This window comes from Epinephelus lanceolatus, chromosome 4 (genome assembly GCF_041903045.1).
Source record: "Epinephelus lanceolatus isolate andai-2023 chromosome 4, ASM4190304v1, whole genome shotgun sequence".
NCBI lineage: Eukaryota > Metazoa > Chordata > Actinopteri > Perciformes > Serranidae > Epinephelus > Epinephelus lanceolatus.
Genome location: NC_135737.1, coordinates 25467007 through 25474859, shown reverse-complemented (window position 1 = coordinate 25474859; position 7853 = coordinate 25467007).

The following is a 7853-nucleotide window of genomic DNA, read 5'->3' as shown; positions in this document are numbered from 1 at the left end:
TTTTATTTATCATGTCACATCTACGCACTCTGTTGTTAAAAAGAAATGATTACTGCTGCCAAAATGAATGTGTATTTTAAATGTTTTGGTTTATTTAACCAGTGAGTCGTGGTGTCAACCAGCATCCCTGTCAGATCCTTTTAATGTAAGACTGTGTGTGTTTAAAATGACTGCTGAGGTCAGTTCAGAGTGCTGGCTATGATCTTCACTCTGCAGACTGGCAGAGAGTCTCAAAAAATAACACCTTGATGTGAAAAGAAAAATGCTATTCAATTCAAGAGTATGCAAAAATATATTACATGTCTAACCCTGCATCCCTAGAAATAGGCTGTTCAATAAAAAGGCCCAGACACACGACATTGACATCAAAGAACTAGTGGTGAGGAAGGCTGACTGTTGCTTCGCTTGAGGTTGCCTTAGTCTTGGCAAAAAAGTTGCACTGAACATGTAACAGCCAACTAGCATGTACGTTCGGCGCCAGCATGAGAGGGAATACCTCTCCATAGCAGCAGGGTGTGGTAGTCTGTGTTCATCATTCAAAAAAGGAAACTGAAAGATCCAACAAGATGAATTCAAGACACTAGTTAGCCAGTTAGCACTTAAACAACACAACTCGATGCTGAAAGAAGGATATTAACTGTGCGCTAATGAACAATAATTCAAATAATTAAGAACCGTTTCTGCCTAAGAGCTCAATGGCTAAAAAGTAATGTTACCAACTTTAAGGATTTTGTCTTGATTTCACACCTTCTTGACCTTTAGTCATTTGTTTGCCTTCCTCACTTCTGTTTCATCTCTCCTGCACTGAACTGAACAGCCAATTTTTAATTTTATATATATATATATATATATATATATGTGTATATATATATATATATATATGTACTTTATTAATCCCCCTGAAGGGAAATTCAATATTTTTCACTCTTTTTTTTGTCATTAACACACAGGTCTGAAAGACACACACAGGCACAAACAGGACCGATACATGCACAAAGTGGAGAGATGTCAGAGTGAGGGGGCTGCCCTTGGTCAGGCGCCCCGAGCGGTTGGGGGGTTCGGTGCCTTGCTCAAGGGCACCTCGGCAGTGCCCAGGAGGTGAACTGGCACCTCTCCAGCCACCAGTCCACGCTCCATATTTGGTTCAGATGGGGAATTGAACAGGCGACCCTCCGGTTCCCAACCCAAGTCAGAGTACAATCAGAGTGATTTCATTTATTGATGGGCTCTGCCATCTCCGACACCAACTGAACATGCTGAATTAGCCAAAAAAAAAGTAGACAAATGCCGAATAGCACTAATGGTGTGGGAAACACTGCAAAATCCAGGGTGACAGACGCTCACTGACAGCCCGACATTCACCGATGGCTGATTGTCAGCTTGTTGTGTCAGGGCCCTAAGAGACAAATCAGACAAAATTAGGTGAACATACAAATATTAGTCCAGAATGAGAAATAAGGAAAATAAATAATGACAAGGAACTCTCCAAATCCCATTAAAACGGTTTAATTCATACTCCCATCTCATCTAAAGGATATTTTTCAGTTTCAGGAATGACAAGCAATCCAGGGAATTCATGCAAGAGTTACATGCAGATGGAGTTTTCTCTTGTGATCAATCGAAGATGTGAACATAACACCGTTGGTTGGCTGCAGGTATTTGATGTTATTTCAGTTAATCAAGTCTCTGGGGTTAGATTTTTATGATGGTTAATCTATTACTGAGTTCTGCTCAAGGTTGTGGTGTTGTAGGACACAGTTTCTCAAGGACATAGCATTCAGTAGAGATACACCAATCTGAAACATCCCCTTGCTACTGGTGCACATACTGACCTTGTTAAGATTATCAAGTGTTAGTCATGATGTGACCAACCCACATTAAAAACAGTTTCTTTGATGATGTCATCTTAAAATCCAGTCTTTCCGCATCCCTGGCCTCATGTTACCTCAGGGAAAAGTTATTCCTGTACATTTCACATATTAAGGAGAGTTAATGGTCCTCTGCCAGAAAACGTTGGATTGCCCCCTTTGGGTTGGTAGGGAGTTACTACCCCAAGCGAAGGAGTTTAAGTATCTATGGGTCTCGTTCATGACTGAGGGTCAAATGCACTGGACTGTTGTGGTGAAGAGGGAGCTGAGCCAGAAGGCAAAGCTTTATTTTACTGGTCCAACTACGTCCCAGCCCTCACCTATGGTCATGAGCTTTGGGTAGTAACAGAAAGAATGAGATCTCAGAGATCTCCGCCTTCTGATAGTCTGGGGACACTCCTTTCTAAAGCGTGTTTAACACACCGGCAACAAAGCCACGGCTCTTTTCTCGTCCGCAAGGAAACAAACACACACAGAGCTTGAAAATGGATGCCGAGTGATTTAACTCCGTTTTATCAAACGTGTGCTCATCCGTGAAAAAAAATTTTTTTCCAGCGGATGTCTTAGTTACAACATGATTGAGCTAACTGGAGTAGTTTCATGTCTTATCCGACAACGGGAGGCTTTTAACAGATGACGTCCTGATGGTAGCTTTGCTGCTGCTGTTAGCTGTCCCTGTCAGCTGCAGCCAGTGATGCTTTCTAGACATCATGATTTCCCAAAACTGAATAAATACCACATATAACAACACAAAACTGCTTTGCTAGGTCAATCATGTTGTAACTAAGATATCCGCTGGAAAAACATTTTTTTCCAGATCGTTAATTGAGTTACTGAGTTATTACAGACACCGCTAAAGGCTAACTTAACAGCTAACGGTTAGCCCAGCTAATCTACGATAACCATGTTAACTGCAAAACGTGCACACAGAAATAGTAATTTTTGTTCAGTCATTGTGTTTATAGACTTTACAAACATCAGATTAGTCTAAAGGGTGATATAGTGATGTGTGATATACATATATTTATTACACGGCTCTATTAAATGCTGTATTCTGATTGGTCAGTAGCGGCATTCTGCAGTCTGATATTACTGTGTAATGACCGCTGCTAGTAGCAACGGTCATTACACACAGTTGCTATGTAGCCCAGCGTTGCTAGGGATGTTGCCCTGCAACACTGCAGCTGTCAAACAACTTCCGAGGGAAAAAACAAACAGAAGTGGCTGATTTTAACGGATGCTGCTGAAGAAAAAGAATACCTATGGACTTTCTCTGCCAAAAACAAAAGAAGATGGATTTGAATACACACTCGGCAGTCATGCTTAATGACATTTTATGCGAATTTTATGCCTCGGTTCAGTCCACTAAGCCTGGGTGAGTACAAAACTTTCACCAAAAGTTGTCGAATCCGGTCAGTTTTAATGCGCTTCGCAGAGGCAGACAACATTATTTATTTAACTGATAATTAGCCGTGTAATAAGCGGGATAATGTATAATGAGCCGGTGAATACTGGGAAAATAACTCCCTTCAGGGGAATGAAACCTGAACCTGTCGGGAGTTATTTTCCCAGTATTCACCGGCTCATTATACATTATCCCTTACATATATATATATATATATATATATATATATACACACACACACACACACACACACATATATATACAGTACAGGCTAAAAGTTTGGACACACCTTCTCATTCAATTAGTTTTCTTTATTTTCATGACTATTTACATTGTAGATTCTCACTGAAGGCATCAAAACTATGAATGAACACATGTGGAGTTATGTACTTAACAAAAAAAGGTGAAATAACTGAAAACATGTTTTATATTCTAGTTTCTTCAAAATAGCCACCCTTTGCTCTGATTACTGCTTTGCACACTCTTGGCATTCTCTCGATGAGCTTCAAGAGGTAGTCACCTGAAATGGTTTCCACTTCACAGGTGTGCCTTATCAGGGTTAATTAGTGGAATTTCTTGCTTTATCAATGGGGTTGGGACCATCAGTTGTGTTGTGCAGAAGTCAGGTTAATGCACAGCCGACAGCCCTATTGGACAACTGTTAAAATTCATATTATGGCAAGAACCAATCAGCTAACTAAAGAAAAATGAGTGGCCATCATTACTTTAAGAAATGAAGGTCAGTCAGTCCGGAAAATTGCAAAAACTTTAAATGTGTCCCCAAGTGGAGTCGCAAAAACCATCAAGCGCTACAACGAAACTGGCACACATGAGGACCGACCCAGGAAAGGAAGACCAAGAGTCACCTCTGCTTCTGAGGATAAGTTCATCCGAGTCACCAGCCTCAGAAATCGCAAGTTAACAGCAGCTCAGATCAGAGACCAGATGAATGCCACACAGAGTTCTAGCAGCAGACCCATCTCTAGAACAACTGTTAAGAGGAGACTGCGCCAATCAGGCCTTCATGGTCAAATAGCTGCTAGGAAACCACTGCTAAGGAGAGGCAACAAGCAGAAGAGATTTGTTTGGGCCAAGAAACACAAGGAATGGACATTAGACCAGTGGAAATCTGTGCTTTGGTCTGATGAGTCCAAATTTGAGATCTTTGGTTCCAACCGCCGTGTCTTTGTGAGACGCAGAAAAGGTGAACGGATGGATTCCACATGCCTGGTTCCCACTGTGAAGCATGGAGGAGGAGGTGTGATGGTGTGGGGGTGTTTTGCTGGTGACACTGTTGGGGATTTATTCAAAATTGAAGGCACACTGAACCAGCATGGCTACCACAGCATCCTGCAGCGACATGCCATCCCATCCGGTTTGCGTTTAGTTGGACCATCATTTATTTTTCAACAGGACAATGACCCCAAACACACCTCCAGGCTGTGTAAGGGCTATTTGACCAAGAAGGAGAGTGATGGAGTGCTGCGGCAGATGACCTGGCCTCCACAGTCACCGGACCTGAACCCAGTCGAGATGGTTTGGGGTGAGCTGGACCGCAGAGTGAAGGCAAAGGGGCCAACAAGTGCTAAACACCTCTGGGAACTCCTTCAAGACTGTTGGAAAACCATTTCAGGTGACTACCTCTTGAAGCTCATTGAGAGAATGCCAAGAGTGTGCAAAGCAGTAATCAGAGCAAAGGGTGGCTATTTTGAAGAAACTAGAATATAAAACATGTTTTCAGTTATTTCACCTTTTTTTGTTAAGTACATAACTCCACGTGTTCATTCATAGTTTTGATGCCTTCAGTGAGAATCTACAATGTAAATAGTCATGAAAATAAAGAAAACGCATTGAATGAGAAGGTGTGTCCAAACTTTTGGCCTGTACTGTATATATATATATATATATATATATATATATATATAATGTTAGCTAAACTCTGCTGGTTTTCTACCTGGAAGTATTTGTAAACAACAAGGCGACTGCCTCTATAGTCCAGCCGGACGGATGAGTCACGGCCTTGTAAAAGATTATGTTTCTTTCTTTTAGTTGGCGAGAATGTGTTGCCGCAAACGCGAGAAACATCCACTAACTTTGACGGCGTTTTCTGCGAGCGCTGCTGAGCCATTTTGTACCGCTACACGTGTTTCTAGTCGGACTATGTTTATGAGCACAAGAGTTCAGCGAGTCACCGAAGGACCGCCCTGCAGATTTACTATTGGTTCTGCAACGTAGGGAGTTTTTTTAAACTCTGAAATCGTATCCGCCCATCTAAACACAAAATCAGGGAGAAAGACATCAGTCTTTAGTTAAGCAAAGCGTCTAAAGACTGACTTGTGAGTCTATAGAGGAGCTTGGACCTCCGGAAGGAGCTCGGAGTAGAGCTGCTGTTCCTTAGCATTGAAACAAGCTGGTTGAGGTGGTTCGGGAATCTGATCAGGATGCCTCCTGGGCGCCCCCTGTTAGAGGAGTTTCGGGCAAGTCCCACTGGTAGGAGGCCCCGGGGCAGACCCAGAACACACTGGAGGGATTATATATATCATTTGGCCTGGGAACACCTTAGGGTCCCCCAAGAGGAGGTGGAAAGTGTTGCTTGAAAATGGATGGATGGATGGATGGATGGATGGGCTACTTGAATTTAGAGAAAGGGGAGCACTGGTGTCTGCAGATAACCTTTGTTGAGGTATTGTTACCAGTAGATAAAATGTTGAGTAGGTGCATCCCTACTTTATACTCTGGTGGCATTTCTTTAAATCACAGGAGGCTGTGGCATAGGTGGAGATGTTCATACTGTATAAAACACTCCAATCAGACATTCACACATGCAAACAGATAAAACAGAAGACAGAAGTGGAAAACAGAATGGCTGAAGTCTATATATCAACCTCACAGATATCTTGTTGCTGTCTAATTGACAGCATATAAAGTTTCTTTATATGGTGAAGTTGGAGGAGATATAAAAAGGAGTTTTAGTGAGATGTTACATCACAGTGATATTTCTGTGGCACAGACTATGTAACACCTGGTCACCACCGTCTACAACAAATTTAGAGAATAAATAGCAGCAGCAGGGTGAGGAGCAGAGAGCAGAGTGAAGGGGAGAGGTGCTGAGCTGAACGCCGCTCTTTGCATCTCAAATTATCAGCCACGACTTGTAAATAAACACACGCAATAAATACACCCCACATCCCATGCCAACACACACTGACATCTTTAAATACCCAGGCTCTGACGACTGAGATAGTACTGCTCATCAAATTTATGCGTGAGCGAGCCTGGGCTAAATTTGCAGCCAGGGAGCCAACTTACGCAATCCTCCCTGGTCTCCCTCCTGTGTCTATACAATGGCTTAAAATCTCACAGTTCTCAAACCATCCCGGCCCTCCCCAGATCCCACTCCCACACTACACACTACAACTCCGGCACTATTCCTGTACCAGCCCCCGCCGCTGTGGCACAAAAATACCAGCACCTCCAAGAACAGACGCCAAGCCTGTCAGAGCATCATCACATCCCACAGGACAGCTGGGGGGGGGAGGAGGAGGGAGCGGGGAGGAGAAGATGAGCAGGTGGAAGGATGAGCGCCGCTGCTGTCGAGAGAAAAGAATCAACAGAGACAGAAAAGGGAAAATAAACACTCTGCCTATGAGGGAGGGGACACAGTTTACAGTTCTATCCCAGCAGATCAGACACAGACTGCTTCTCTTTCTTTTGCTCCTATGTTGAGGTGTGTGTTGTTAAATTACAGCATTTATGGGGACAATAGGATCAGAGTTAATGCCCTCACACCCTGAATACCAAATTATATTAAAGACTGAGATAGTACTGCTCATCGAGTAGTTCATTTCGAAGACTGTGTCCACCAGCATGGTGGTGCTGCCGGTGCCGTCGACTTTGGGCAGAACCTCTGTGTGTTCGCTCAGCTTGATCTGGATGATGTCCCCCTGCTCCGGGCACGGGTTCTCTCTGGATCCAGCCATGAAGCCCAGGATGAGGGCCTTCTCTGGTCTGGTGACCTTGTTGGCCGTCTTGAACATCTCCTGGGCAGCGTACATCTGGTCTCTCGTGAGTGACAGGTTCTTTTTGGGCTGTGGCTGAGGTGGCGTAGGGGTTGGTGCCATCTTTTAGGTAACAGTTCATTTAAACGCCCCTATTTAGCATTTCATTGACACTACTGTATCATATTATACAACACTGTAAAGAAGTTCTAAGCAGATACAAGTTTATTCTCAATGTTGGTGTATAAACAGATGACAATAAAACACAGTTATATTCATAAAAGAAGTACATTGATAAACACTTAAAAATGTCCTCATAGGTGCTTAGAGCTACATCATAGTATGTGATAAAGTATTTACTAATTGTCTGAAAAATGTTTATCTGGATGGGCGACATTTTCGTCTTTCTAAAACTGGAAAAAAATAAAATGAAAATAGCACACTTATAGTTTAAAATAGTTTTAGGATGGGATGACACAAATACCTTTTGTGGACATCCCAGACTCCCATGCCATATTCTGTATTTGTAGTTAACTGAACTGATTATGTGACTTCTACAAGCAGACTGTCTGCAGCAGTGAT